The 15,415-nt window shown below is 45.7% G+C and overlaps 1 protein-coding gene across 2 annotated transcripts in view; it reads right to left on the bottom strand.

The window, feature by feature from the left end:
• Positions 1-15,415, bottom strand: part of TBX15 (T-box transcription factor 15) — a 105,047-nt gene that overhangs the window by 54,454 nt on the left and 35,178 nt on the right. The window contains exon 1 of one of the 2 annotated variants that reach the window (XM_086717948.1): positions 4,541-5,993. The exons of the other annotated variant lie outside the window; for it this stretch is intronic. The gene's annotated coding sequence lies outside the window, so the exon portion shown is untranslated. Of the gene's footprint in view, positions 1-4,540; positions 5,994-15,415 lie in introns of those variants that run through there. 2 annotated transcript variants of the gene reach the window in all.

Below are 15,415 nucleotides of genomic sequence, written 5' to 3' on the forward strand. Positions count from 1 at the left end.
ACACACATTATATAATAGGTGTCATCATGGGATTTGAGTTAGACTGACACTAGAGTTGACATTCTCTCCACCGTATAAGATTTTCCCATTTTCAGAATGAGACCTACAGAGCTAGGTGCTTCTCACACTGAACTTGGAAATGCGGAGCTCATGTTCAGGCTGCTCAGTCAGAAGACAACTCTATGGAAACTAAGACATTGTCAGTTCTTTCAGGGGAGGAGAAAATTCAAGCCAAAGTCAGACAGGAATTTTCCTTTCTCAGTAGTGGGACAGTTGTATTCAGGAATATTTGAGGTGTCTGCCCCAACTTAACATTATTTAATAAGTTTAAATACAAGCACACAAGGCCCCCTTTTGTTGTATTTCACTTCCTGTCCCCAGTACCCACCCTGGGGAAAACATCCAAAGGTGAAAGTTCACTGAAGATCACTGTCAATGTCAAGTCACTTTCATTCTGGCCTAGACCATAAGCAAAACAACATTAGGAGGTACTTGGAAAATGTTTGGACTTTGAGAAATATGTAATGACAGTATTGAAAGACAAGAAAAAAGCAGCTGAGGGAGTTCCTACTCGTGCAGAATTTGGTTAATTTAGGCTTAACTCAGGTCATAGTTCACAGTCCAAAAGTTTTGATAATCCTAAATGGATATCTGTATTTGAGGAGAATCCATCTGGTAGGTAACAATGTATGTGAAAGCATTTATAAACAAGAAAGTATCAAATTAACGTATAAGATTAGATGCCAATGAGCAAGTTAATCAGGAAGACCAAGAAAAAATGAAGACAAATATGGGTCTTGGATTTTCCAGAAGAGTCCTAATTCCAAATATTTTATTTAATTCTTCCTACAGAATTAAAATTTTTCAGATTGACTTTTGGTTCACAAAATATTCCCAACGGAAAGCCCAGAAAACGCATGAGAGAAATAATAAAAAACTGGTTACAAGCCACATGGCAAAATTCAGTCTAAATACGTCTTCTACCAGAGGTCCTCCAAAAGTTGATCCTAATTGACTGGGTGGTCTTCAAGATTTACCAGTCAATTTTGGGCCAGCAGCTGTCAACACAGGCCCCACCTTGAGGCTCTTGGCATTTTTTTTTCTGAGTGAAGTAACACATCAGCTCATCCCCAAGCCAATGCTTGTTTGCTGTTTGCAACCACAACTACTTTGAACCTCCCACCACCACCCTGGCCACTGCCATAGCACCATCAGACATCTGTCATAGTGGTCTTTACATTTCCATGAAGTGCGAAGGAGGCCTTCCCCCAAAGGCCCTAGAAGAACTTGCCTTCTACCTTGTTAGGATATTCCCCCTGAGCACCAGTAAGTAAACAAATTCATGCTAATACACTAACAGGGAAGGAGTAAGAAGCCAATTTCCAAGCAGTAAGTATAATTTAGCTCTGACTTCCATAAACAGTGCCCTTGGAGATGGCAATTTCAAACGCGTAAGTAGGTTAGACATTTGTGGACAGCCAGGAAGATGAAATTCCCTTCAAATTATACACAAGAGACCACCAGCTACACTAAGTTGAAAACCCAATGTATCATGCCAAACATACAGAACCATCCTGTTTAATGAATATAAGAGAGCTACATGGCCAGCAAGTATGTAACAATCTCCCCAATAATCTTCTAAATCCATCCATTCGATAAATCATTTATTTATTCAGTAAATAATTACTTATTAACTAGCTTGGACCTAGCAATGTGCTAGGTACTAAGAGGGGCACAAAATTGACTAAGATATGATCTATGTTTTCAGGAACTTACAAAATCACTTAGGAGACAGGACAGCACAATAAACAATCCAATAAAAGTAGAACAGTCAAAATCCAATAGGGCACAGAGCACATTGGGGATTGGAATGTGGAATTCAAAAGACTGAGTTCTAAAGTTCACCTCTTCCTTTCTAACGGTCTAATCTTGAACAAGTCGCTTAACCTCTTGAAGCCTTAGTTTTATCATTTGTGATACAGTAGGTACTGTATCACAGTAGTAATACCTACTATGTGAAATTTTTATGAATCACTAACCAAGTATGTGTGTATGTTTATGTAAATACCTTATCAATAGTAAAGGGGATAGATAAATGCTAACTTTCATGCACTACATCGAAGAGTAGTTTCAACAAAATGCTCTGGAAGTTTAGTGGTGAGAAGAACCCCTTCTAGCCCAGTGGTCTTTTTTTTCCTGGCCTAATGAAAAGATGTCTGCAAGATAAGAAGAAAGGAGGAGAAGGATCTTCCAGGAAAAGGGAAGCATGGCAGTAACGTCTCCCAGACAGCTTAGAAAACCGCAAGTGATTCAGACCACATCTGCTTTAGAACTTGTATCCTCAGCACCTGGGACAGTGCCTGGCACCTACTAGGCACTCAAAAAATGTTGGTTTGGGGGCGCCTGGGTGGCGCAGTCGGTTAGGCGTCCGACTTCAGCCAGGTCACGATCTCGCGGTCTGTGGGTTCGAGCCCCGCGTCGGGCTCTGGGCTGATGGCTCAGAGCCTGGAGCCTGTTTCCGATTCTGTGTCTCCCTCTCTCTCTGCCCCTCCCCCGTTCATGCTCTGTCTCTCTCTGTCCCAAAAATAAATAAACGTTGAAAAAAAAAATTTAAAAAAAAATGTTGGTTTTTATTGAATAAAGGAATGTTGTATGTTTAGCAAGGCAAGTGATGGTGAGACTGTTCTCTGAGACAGTAGACTGAAGGTGAGATGAAGAATCTCGAATGCTATTCATTTCCTCATCTTCTTCAGGAGACCAATATATCTCTGATAATGAGGTGTCCTCATTAAATGCCATGCTCCCGGTGAAATCCTAACAGGGTCACCTCTACATAGAACCTAAACTATTGGAACCCCACCCACTTTTCCTTCCATGACTGAGTTGCGTTGAACTGATTGACAAGGTCTGACCTGAAGCCCGTGAGAGCCTGTGCTGACAGCTCAGAGCCTGGAGCTTGCTTCAGATTCTGTGTCTCCTTCTCTCTGCTCCTCCCCTGCTCATGCTCTGTCTCTTGCTCTCTCAAATAAATCAACATTAAAATTTTTCAAAAAAACCCCAGAATCACATAGACCCAGATGTATGACTTTGAGCAAGCGACTTAACCTTTCTAGGCCAATTTCCTCATCTAAAATAGAGGTGCCAATAACTCTCAGTAAAGCTTCTGGCACACAGCAGGAGTATATTAAATGTTAGTTCCTTCCATCATTTGGGAAGGGGAGTGACCACAAGGGTTAGATCTTTCCCCAATCATTCCCTGTCCATATCTGAGAGAGAGAAAGAAGATTTGTATTCTCTCAAATGGAGAAAAGCAAATCCCAATAAAGAAAATGTAAAATGTAAAACAGGAAAAGATCACATGGTGAAGAAAGTAATTCAGGGCCTGGAGCAGAAACTACCAAAACTGAATAGTGTTAGAAGACATGGTGGAAAAGCAGATGGAAGGAAATATCAGCGAAGTGAAAATATCAGCGAAGGAAGCATGCTTTTGTGTGGGTCTGCTTGCGTGATGCCCTCCTGGTCCACAATGGCTGCCACGCTGTAGAAAAGCGAAATGACCAGAATCTGAAAGAAGAGACAACAGGGAATACCACGGGGCAAAGATGTATGCTGGACCCTCAGTAAGGAAATGGGGCTGGAGAAGCAAACTCTAGCCTTGAGCAGAGAAGCAGAAAGGTCAACCTTGGCTAGAGAAGCAGTCCAAGGGCACTGTCCCATGAGAAGGGGAAAACACAAGAAAGAGCAGGGAAGCTGCAGCGTGCCTTGACTCCAAAGCTACACCCTTGTCAAGAGCACTCGCCCTCTGTCTCAGGATAAGGAAAATACACACGGAGGAGGCAGAAAAGATCTAGAGCCTGAGGGAGTCTCCCAAGGAGCATAAGGATGAGGTCTGAGAGCTGTGCCCTACAACCCTATCACTGAGACTCAGCCAAGGTAACCTGCACAGAAATACCAGAGAAAAGAAAAGGACCGGTGTCTTACTCCAAAGCTTGAACTCATCCACCGGGCCACACGATCTTCAGAAATCCTAAAGCCAAATGCCTTGACAAGAGAAAAGAATCCACTTTGGGGCTGCAGGGCAAGTGCTGAGGGGGAAAGGAGCACCCTAGATTAATCATGTTCACAACAGCGTCTTTATATTTACAACTCAGCAACCCCAGCTGGAGATGCTTACAACACTTGGAATCCCATCCTCCCATCCCAAGTCCCCGGAGCCCTCCAGGAAAAGCCCCCCTCTTGTCTTCTCTGGTCTTCTTTTCCCCCTCCAAAGCCCTCTCCAGAAGAGAATGAGTTGTCAAAGGATGCTCGCCCCAGGCAGATTTCTGGGGAGGGCCGAGAAGAGGGTGGGGCAAGGTAAGAGATTGCCTAACACTGTCCTCTGCGTGACGGCTGATTTGGGAATCCCAAAGTCAACATGTTATTCCTAACTCCATTACTGACTCCTTTAGTCACCTCGCCCAGATCACTGACCTCCACTCGTTCCTCAGCCAACACCTTGGCTACGTACAGCATGCCTCTGCTTTCCCCCAGGCCTACCTACCTCGGTCAGAATGACTCTTGAAGAGACCGCGTCCTCCAAGTATGTCAGCAATTCAGAATCTGACAGCTTCTAAAATAGCTGGTGTGTCGCCGCCGGGTGCCTGTTGCTTTCTGAAAGAGTGGTGGTGTCGTCGAGGCAGCGGGATTTCCTTGCCAAAGTTGCTCCTGCCCTCCTCCCCATAAGGCTCTGCAGGGCCTCTCCCTGTCCCAGCCCAGGAGGGCCTGGAGCCCAGGGGCCGTGGCATTTAAGCCGTCAGAGCTCCCACTGCAAAGCCCGTGGGGGTGCCAGTTCAGCATCTGTCATGATGACCCAGCCTGAACTGTATTTAGAAGCTTCGGACATGGCACCGTGTCCCGGCCCATCTCAGAGTGACAGGAGATTTCCTGAGCACCTGGGTCCGTGATTCCCTCCAGGGAATGGGGGTCAAAATGACTTTCCTAATGGCCTGTTTCCTCCTCAGGAGGGTACCCTTCTGATGGAGGTCTGTCTCAGAGACCCAACCTCCACCAATGCTATTAAATCATGCTATTTTAAAAATCCAGACTTTTTACAAAGTTTGTAAGCCATGTTAGAGAAAAGAGAGAACGAAAAAATCTTTCAGAAAAGGGGTGTAGTGCTCTGTCCGTGGACTATTCTTACAAAGATAAATTTCCCTGGAATTACATCTTGGGAGTGCACAGAATCTACCAGATATTGTCAGGGAACAGGGAAAGCCTGACTAGCACCCTTGACTTCTTGGGGGACAGTACATAATAATTCATTTCAGCTTCTTGGCAGCCTCTATGTCTGTCTTGAAAGTAGCTTACTGGAGTCCAAAAAAATTGTAAGTTATTCCCGTTCAGTGGTTAAAAGAAACAAACAAACAAAAAACAACTCTTTTATTTACACTTCAGTGTAATCCCCACCCACACAGGCAGACTGATAATTGTGTAACACTAACAGAGTGGGCTGTCCGTTCTGAGGGTTACTGCACACGGAGCGGGTCTAGTCCTCAACTCTGCTAGAGCACAGGAGAAAGAAAGGCTTCTTCCCTATTGACCCTCAACTCTCTGCACCAGTGTCCCTGACCAGAGTCCCATGGAGATACCCTGTCATTTAAAAGGCATCAGTGTTTGGCCTCTCCCATTTCTGGGCAAGTACCCAACACTCAGAGAATGTGGTTTTAGGATCATGGCATCTAATCCATTCAAGGATTATTTTCCCCCCTACTGCTCAGATGGGTGTGTTAATCATCACCTCCCTTTGTTCTGTAATAAATTCAGCCCCAGCTAATTCCAAGCCTCTATGCATCACTGGAGTTTAAAGATGGCGTTTTGACAGGTCAGATACTTAGAATCAATAGACCACCAACCAGTCAAAAATCCTAAGTAGTTTTAGAAACATGTGGAAGTAATTTTTTTCCCAGAATTCACAAGTCTGGAGGATGAGATCTTACTGATGGCGTGTGGGCCGTTGTATATATTAAAATATTACTTTATATACTATATTCTACATGTAATCAAAATTGATTTAACAGTGAAGGCAGATTTTCCTTGTTATATCAAATATTACATGTGTTATCAGATACAAATTACAATGGAGTAACACTACACAGCATCTTTAAAAGAACCAATAAAAAACTAAGATAGGGGCGCCTGGGTGGCGCAGTCGGTTAAGTGTCCGACTTCAGCCAGGTCACGATCTCGCGGTCCGTGAGTTCGAGCCCCGCGTCGGGCTCCGGGCTGATGGCTCGGAGCCTGGAGCCTGTTTCCGATTCTGTGTCTCCCTCTCTCTCTGCCCCTCCCCCGTTCATGCTCTGTCTCTCTCTGTCCCAAAAATAAATAAACGTTGAAAAAAAAAAAATTAAAAAAAAAAAAAAAAAAAAAACTAAGATAAAATTATAAGTGAATGTGGTCGTGCCGGGCTAGCTCAGTTGGTAGAGCATGAAACTCTTGATCTTGGGGTTGTGAGTTCAAGGCCAATGTTGGGCATAGAGCTTCTTGAATATATATGTGTGTGTGTGTGTGTGTGTGTGTGTGTGTGTGTGTGTGTGTACACACATACATATACGAACGTGCAATGACTACAGATGTAAAATACAAATGTTATCAGCTAGGGAACTTCATAGAAATCAGAATATTTTGTGTGTCACAGGATGTATACCTACGTTTTAATTATAACCGTCTCAGCTGCATGTAGTGAATCCTTCTGTAAAGAAAAAACTATTTCGTAAAATATTAATTTCTAATCTTTTCAATGAAGAAGATATTAACCTAATGTCAGCGGATGGGCTTTCGTGGTTTATCTGACCTAAAGTTGTGTCAAATTTGTAAGTGCTTGAGTTTGTCTAGGAAGGGAATGTAGGGTATTTATGGGATTCTCAAAGCAATCTATGACTTTAGCAGGACAAGGGCCACTGGTTTGATAGGCTTTCTTCAAGTGGGGAAAACATCCATTTTCTAAGCTCTTCTGCTACAATGTAAAGCACGTCCTCTTAACCAGATATTTCCAACAGGAAAAATATTCAAAAGAATACAACCCAGAACAGTAGCGATGCATCTTCACAAAAACACATTCTTTGTCCCCCTTATAAAGACAAAGCGGCCGTGTTTGTCTGTGAGTGTTACACTTTCTCTGTACGATTCCTTTTTTCTCGAATAACTGTATTTTAACCACATATACAGGTATGTGTAACTTCTTTCAATTATAGCACAATCAAATCATTTGCCGGCATTAGGGGGATTAAAAATTATCTTTAAGAAGGGGTGCCTGGGCGGCTCAGTCAGTTGAGCATCCAAGTCTTGATTTCGGCTCAGGTCATGATCCCAGGGCTGTGGGACTGAGCCCCAGTCGGGCTCCGTGCTCCTTAGGATTCTCCCGCTCCCTCCCTCTGCCCCTCTCCTCCACTCTTTCTCTCTCAAATGAAAAAAATGTATATATATCTTTAAGTGAATGTTAATGGGGCTTTTTCTTCAGCCTTGCCACCTCTACTCAGCCATACTCCCTTGCTCCCCTTCCCCCCGCCCCGCAGAAAACCCTCAGTGACACAGAAGCCCGGGCTCACTGGGCTGTTTCTCCTCGCGCGTGCTAAACCACAGGAAGGTTGCTACTGTGGGACACACAATCTGGCCCCCTGCCCAGGGATGGGCCCCAGGTCGGTGGTTCCCGCACCTCAGAAGAAACCCTCCTCCCAGCCCTCCCCCCCTCCCCCTCCCCACCCCCCCCCCCCCCCCCCACCCTGTGTCCCCTAGGGCAGGGCCTGCGTCTGGCCCTGGAGCCCAGAGGCAGCTCCTCCGGGAAGGCGAGTGGGTGACGCTGCCCGCCCGCCGCAGGACTGCCAGGGCTCCCGAAAGGCCACGGCAACCGAGCCTGCCCACGAGAACATTCTGGTGAGCTCAGTTTGTTTGCTCCTGAGAACCTCCTCGCCCTCACGGTCTATTTTTACCATGCCGTGACGCTGAAGTCTCCGCTGCCACAGAAGTGAATGATAAATAAACTCTCCATTATCTATCATTATGTGGTGAAAGGAGCCCTGGGTCCAGAACCAGAAGGCAGGAGTTCGAGCCCTGGGTCTGACCTTGGTCTGACCTTGTGGAAGCCATTTCATCCCGCTGAGTCTCAGCTGAGGCATCTGGGCTGGGGAGAGTGGATAAGGAACCCAACCGCTCACCGCACGCGCGGAGTCCTCAGCAGGGTCAAATAATGTAGACGAAAGCACTTTATCAACTATAAAGTGCCTTCGAAATAGGAGTCGTCAGCATGACGCGTGATCATTTAACCGGCAGAGATTTCTCCCTATGCTCTAAACACCATGTTAAACCCGCACCTATTTTTCCACGCCCATGAAAGATAGGAAACTGAGGCTCAGAAGCAAAGAGGTGACGTGAGAAGGTCTGCTGGCTGGGAGCCTGCACTCTCTCCTCTCACTTCCTCACCCTCCCCTCCCCCAACCCCTGCACGTTGTGCACTTAACTTACTCTTGCTGAACAACTACCGCCTCGCTTTAAAACGGAGATGATAATCCTTGAGGCAAACGTCTAGACAAAATGCTCTCCCCAGCGTCTCATTCCATGCCCTGTGATTCTGCTAGATCTGAGCAAGGTCTCGGGGCACCTGCTGGTGGGGTGAGGACTAAGCACCCAGGTCTGCTGACCAATGGATCCCATCGTATCATGGCTGCCACGGCCTCTGAGCTACAACACCTGGCCAATGCCCCAGTGAGCACTCTGCGGCATGACAAGATCCCGAATAATCAATGAGAAATCACAGTACAGTCAGGGTCTCTCCCATGCTACGTGCATTTTACCATATTCCGACTCTCTGTTAATCCAAGTATGTTGCCTCTTTTCACTGATCAAGAAAAATAGCCCATTCCCTAATGGCGGCAGGCAGGTAAAGATCTGTAAGTGATCAGATTATAGTATATTCCAGGAGATCTGTTCCATCACACACCCTTTTACATGGAGATCACTGGGCTATAGGATAGCCAAGTTGTTTTATTTTTTTTTTAATTTTTTCAAGTTTATTTATTTTGATAGAACACATGAGCAGGGGAGGGGCAGAGAGAGAGAGGGAGAGAGAGAATCCCAAGCAGGCTCCAGGCTCCCAGCACAGAGCCCGACGCAGGGCCTGAACCCATGAACCATGAGATCATGACCTGAGCCAAAACCAAGAACCAGACATTTAACTGACTGAGCCACCCAGACGCCCCTTACAGCCAAACTGCTTTAGCCATTATCAGTGACAGGAGGCTTTGTTCACTCCAGTGGCAAAACGTTTTGTGGATTCCACGGGATTCCCAGACCTGCCACAGAACTGGTCTTCTGCTCCTTAGTGTGAAATGAAGGCCAGTCCCATGGAGACTTCAGGTTTTCCATAAAGCTACTCAGCTTCTCCAGGGTCCAAAATTCCTGTCTCTCTTCTCCCTGGGCTCCAGTGTAGCTCTGTTCGCAAAACCATACCTCACTTCTGTGCCCCACTGAGTCACTGTTGTGGCCGGACTCAACAACGATGACAACTCTGCAGGGAAATGCCTAATGAAGGAGGCTGCTGTTGCTTCCCATCCCTCAGAAGAACTTTCTGGAGCATGCTGCTTATTGCCACAGAGGAAGTGACTTCTCTTCCTTCCAAAAAGACCCTTCTGTGGTCTGAGTTGGGATTACACATCTGGATTCAGCTCTCGCAAAATTGGTTATCGCTGGGGATGGATGTTCTTCTAACTCAGTCTTTAGAAGAAAGAATGTGACATGTTTTTGTCAGGCTCTTAAACTAAACTATCTGTCAAAGACTTCCTTCTTGTCATTATTTATAATTTAATTATGAGCCCTTGTGGTCCATGATAAAATATATCCTCTCAGGCAAAGAGAGAAAATGAGTTTTAACACATATGTCAACTCTGGTCATTTGATGGTGACAGTCAAGAGCACAGAACTAAGGAGGCCCAATCCAAGATCAAAGAGAAGAGTACCAGATTGATTAGCAATGTCTGCCACAGGCACAGAATAGAGGATAGCAGCCTACATGTTACATAGTCACTGTTATATTCTTTCCAAGGTTTCTACTACAATGCTGTCATGCATGAATCAGCATACTGTCCCTCTCACCTGCTTTCAAGGAATAAAGGCTATTGTGTTATTGTTCGTACTTTGTGCCATTCTTTCCAAGTGGACCAGGTTTTCTGGAGGCAGCAGATAGGCCAGTAATCTCTCTTCTCCAGCAATAAGATCATCATGTTAGCAAACTTCCTCTGCTCTGACACAGTTGTGGCTTTAATGGAGAACTAATGTCTTCATCAGTATCTGTGCTATTTCACACTTCATTTCCTTCCCCAACTCTTGGATGAAAACCATCCGGTCCTGGTGATTTACTTTGTGGGAGTTTCTTTCAAGTTGGTTTCCTTCTCTAAGGATGCCATGCAAGCATTTTCAGGACTCCAGCTGGGGAGCACCCAGCCTTGAAACATCAGGGTGTGATCAAGCCATTTAAAAAAGCCAACGGCCTTGGCAGGGAGCTAGTGGTAAGGCCCTTAGCCGTGGCTTTGGAGTCTTAAGGTAACAGACTTGTTCTGCCTCTCAGGAAGCATTGGTACAGTGGTGTGAGGTGGTCCAGAGTTCCAGGATCCTGAGAAATAGGAGCAGATCGAAGGAAAACACAGCTGCGTTCACACTGTGATCCACAATTCACGCGTCTCCATCTTTCTCAGGGAGGTTCACAAAATCTCCAAACAACCGCCAGGCAAGAATGGTCTTCAACTTCTTTTCTATGCCCTATGGTTGTACCAATCACCTAGCCCGGATTCTCTAAGAGAGTCCTAATTTTAAATACTCCATTCTGCGACCATTGCAATACATTTGCATTGGAAGCAGATAGATAGGAGGTAACATCCTAATACCTGGCTTGAAAAGCCATCCCTTGGCGTAAGTACACAATAAAATACTTCACGTTCAATTTGGTATATTCTGGCCAAATGGCACAATTGGCAGGAGTGGATGGGGAGGGTAAAGGAAAAAGTACAGCGCCGAGCCTGAGGCCTTCCCAGAGAAGCCTGTTGAAGTGGCACCGGCCTGAGCTGCGTGACTTGTGATGTGGTTTTGCTGTTATGGGGTTTTTTTTTGTTTTTTTGTTTTTTTAATGAATATCCGATACTCATATCTTGAGAACTATGAGCCTGCCCTTCACTTTTAAAGTAAACAGGTAAACTTTAATCAGAATACCAGAGTTCAAACACTATTGCCAAGAAGAATAAGAAAGGACAGCTTCTGTTCCCCAAAGCCCGCTGGTGTGAAGGCACCTTGTGCTCCATATTTCCCACTGGAGAACAGGGTAGGCTGGGGGGGTGGGGAATGGGGGGGTCATTCTCAACATCAGCATGTGTGACCTTAGGCCTTTGCCAAATGAGGCAGTCAAAACAGGAAAGCCCAGCGTGTCACTGTGGCACTCGGAATGAGTGCTAGTATTTACGCCACCAAAAAAACAGCACCCATGAGCAATTTTCATACCACGACACATGTAAACTTAAGAACAGGCAGGATCATGACACTGTTCAGGTGTCATCTAGCTATATACAATAGAGTATAGAATATTCCAGAACACAAATGACTAGGGGGAAAAACACATTGGGAATATCATACAACATCTATATCTCCACCGTAAGAGATGCTGCCCCTAATTGGCTTGATATTCTAAGTTCTTAGTAGAGCCCTACATGGACGTCCGTAGAGTTCCACACGCCGTCAGCTGCTGACATGCAATCCCCCAGAATATGACTCGGGGACGTCTCTCCGCTAAGGAACAGGAGTAGCCTGTGCCTTTCCCCCTTCTCCCAGCTGGAGAAAAGCCACCGGAGGGGTTTTGAGTAACAATAATAACAGCCATTGGCTTGCAGCCTGGGGCAGGAGATCTGCGGAATCCCAGGCCCTGGTCCTCCCCCTTTGGCTGGTAGGGTCTCCAAATGGCGCTTGAGCTCTCCTTGGCAGTCATTAAAGTTCACCTGCTGCAACCACAGGTGCCATTTTCTGCTCCGCTCATGGCCTTGGTTGCAACACCCCATTGTTCCTGATCCCAGAGGCGGGTACACCTGAAGGTCACCATTGGCCTGGGCCAAAACCGCTTCCTGCTCCCATCCCTGCCAATTTGTACCACACACTCCAAAAGGTCACCAGCTTGATGTCAGGGCTTCTTACCCCTACATGGGCCTCACTGCTTCTCCAGACCTACGGCCCCTACAAGGCTCTCTCTTCAGTGCCATCCTTGCTGCACATGAGACAGGGCCCTGTCCCCAGCGGTGTTAGAAATCCGCATTGGACTCTCGAGCAGTGCCTTCAGCTCATAGGAATGTAGGGCTGTGGTGACAGATGATGTACAGTTTTTCTGTGCTTGAAACCAACCAGGTCTTCAGACCGAACCCAAGACTCTCAGTTCTCAAATGGGCCCTCACCGAGGGGCAACCCTGTTAGGCCCTCTCTTTTTATAAGCCTGGTTAAATCCTGGAGCCAACCAGCAGTGAGTGCTAGCTGTTTAACCCCTCTGTCTCCTTGGCAGCCTGCCCTAACACAGGCTTGAACACCCACAAATGCCCAGACTTGGTGCCCCCATGAAGTATGGCTGAACTTCCCAGGTGGGCTAGCAATAGGAGGCTCCATAGATAGAATCACAGTTACTCTTTGGCTCTGGGAAGGCTGACAAAGACTTTTTTCTTATCCAAGAACCCGCTCTAGAGCCCCCCACACATACAAAACAAAACAAAAAAACCTTTTACCTGAAATTCTGCTGTCTCAGAAAACCAAGCACAGGGCACTGGGGGGGCGGGGAGCCCTTCGCACATTAAGGAATGGTACATCCTTTTCTTATTTAGATTTACCCTCAGCTCAGCCATTTTAAAGCCGTAGAAACAAGAGAAAGAGGGGCGCCTGGGTGGCTCAGTCGCTTAAGCCTCCGACTTCCGCTCAGGTCATGATCTCACAGCTCACGAGTTTGAGCCCCACGTCCGGCTCTGTTCTGATAGCTCAGAGCCTGGAGCCTCCTTTGGATTCTGTGTCTCCCTCTCTCTCTGTACTTCCCCCACTCATGCCCCCACTCTCACCTCCCCCACTGGCTCTCTCAAAAGTAAAAAAAGAAACATTAAAAAAAAAAAAAAGAAACAGAGAAAGAAGCTCCAAAAGGATACTAGAAGAGAGGAGACATTTCATTTTTTTTTTTTTTTAATAGATAGACCCAATCCAATCCTGAACTTTTTCCACATTGCTAGGGACTGGTTTCCAGCCTGTGGCCAGCTAAGAGTGTTCTCTTGAAGACTTAATTTTGTGACAAAATTCATCAAGGCCACTGCTTCTAATTATAAACTACATTTTAAAATGCAGTTTCATTATTTTACAGTTCACACAATAAGATTTCAGATGGGAATGAGAGATGTAACCTATGATGTCACACACAACCGTCTGAAACTTGTGTCCTCCTAACTCAGCACTAATATTTTACACAAAGCTGTTTCAATTTCCTCCCTCCCTCTTCCTTCCTTCCTTCCTTCCTTCCTTCCTTCCTTCCTTCCTTCCTTCCTTCCTTTCCAGTTTATTGGCCTTCACACTCAACAAAGTCAACAATTCTCTTCATGAAATTTTTTCAGTAAAAATTGGTGATTATTCTCTTACCCCCTACAAAGGCAGACATGATTTCAGCAAATCTGAATTCATTGTAAATAAGCATTCTAAAATTAGAAAGGCCAGGGAGTGGTCTGTATTTGGAGTGGGAGTGGCCCTAACGTGAATACTGTAAACTGTCTATAATGGCTTTGCTCACCTTTCCAAGTCTCATAACCAGGAAGCCCAAACAAAGCCCAATAGCCCGATGTCCTCTCCCTCAAGAATTGTCACATGACAGCCAGGTGACAACTGGGAGGAATACTAATCTTCTTGTGGACACTTGGAAAAGCCTACTTTCCGGCAGACCCTCAAAGCCTTCTTTTTCTCCAACCTGCAATCAAATCAAACTGTAATTTGAAGACTAAATGTCACAAATGTACAAAGTCAGATGAACCTTTGGGGACCAAGGAGTTCCCCTACTTGGCTTGCCAAAGTCAGGATCAAAGAAACCTTGGAGTGGGTGCAATATCACAGCCCTGGAACAGAGGTCAGGTATGTGGCCTTTTCCCGGCTTCCAATGATATTGAATACAACAGATAAATTAAGATCAAGGCACACGGCAGTTCTAAAAGCACCAGCCTGTCCCCAGGAGATCCCAGGGGAGAGCCATCATCCACCACAGGCCAGATCTTGTCGTCACTTGGAGGAATGCCTGTTAACACGGGGCTGGATTGCATACAACAATGTCTAATCAGAAGCCGTACAACATGATCGCAGATGGGAGTGAACTCATCAAGAGCACTCGCTTGGCCAAGGAAGGGATCCTAATGCAGCACAGGACAAAGTCGACAACACTCCCTATGCTCCGGCTCCTGATTAAGCATATGTGTGTGGAGAGGTGATTACCCAAAATAGCAAGAGAGCTCAAGTGCTTACGGGAAAATCTGACCCTTTAACTTAAGGCAAGCATGGCCTACCAGCAAATCTCAAAGACAGGAAATATTTCTGGGCTTAATAACTCAAGCCGATATTCATTTCAGTTTGGAGAATTTCCTTAATCCAACTGCTGATTTCCAAAGTTGATGCACACGGGCATCCCAGCTGTGAGCACTGCATGATCTGATAGTTCCTTATTCAATACAGCCTTCAAGTTCTACCAGAGCTACCTCTACCATTAAGAGGGCAGAACCCTAGGGTGCGTGGGTGGCTCCATCGGTTAAGCGTCCAACTTCGGCTCAGGTCACAATCTCATGGCTCGTGAGTTCGAGCCCCGTGTTGGGCTCTGCACTGACAGCTCAGAGCCTGGAGCCTGCTCCGGATTCTGTGTCTCCCTCTCTCTCTCTTGTGCTCTCTCTCTCTCAAAAGTAAATAAACGTTAAAAAAATTAATAAAAATAAATAAATAGGGCAGAATCCCAAGTGCCTCCTTGGCTGGAAGAATTACCAAGCTTCAGGCTTCGCTGGGCCCAAGAAAGGAGCATGAAGAATGTAAACCATCCAGGAGCCATCTTCTGGGCAGCAGAGGAGTCACCTACATGCTTTCATTTTAGAGTTGCCAGGAGGGCCCCTCTTGCTTTTTAAGTTTGCCTATTGCTTAACACTGAAGATCGTCTAGGTCATAACTTTACCTTTACCCAAAAGAGACTTTTCAATATATAGAGTACCTTTTAAAAGGCCATCTGTTTTTTAAATAAGGAACAATGTCGTAAAAAAAAAAAAAAAATGTTTAGGAAACGTGAGGTCTGGAACTACTATAGTGATTTTGCTTCTACAAGGGAAAGTCTAGGTGCATCTGGGTGGCTCAGTTGGTTGCGTGTCCA

The sequence above is a fragment of the Puma concolor genome, chromosome C1 (assembly GCF_028749965.1).
Source record: "Puma concolor isolate L17-30 chromosome C1, mPumCon1.1.hap2, whole genome shotgun sequence".
NCBI classification, from domain to species: domain Eukaryota; kingdom Metazoa; phylum Chordata; class Mammalia; order Carnivora; family Felidae; genus Puma; species Puma concolor.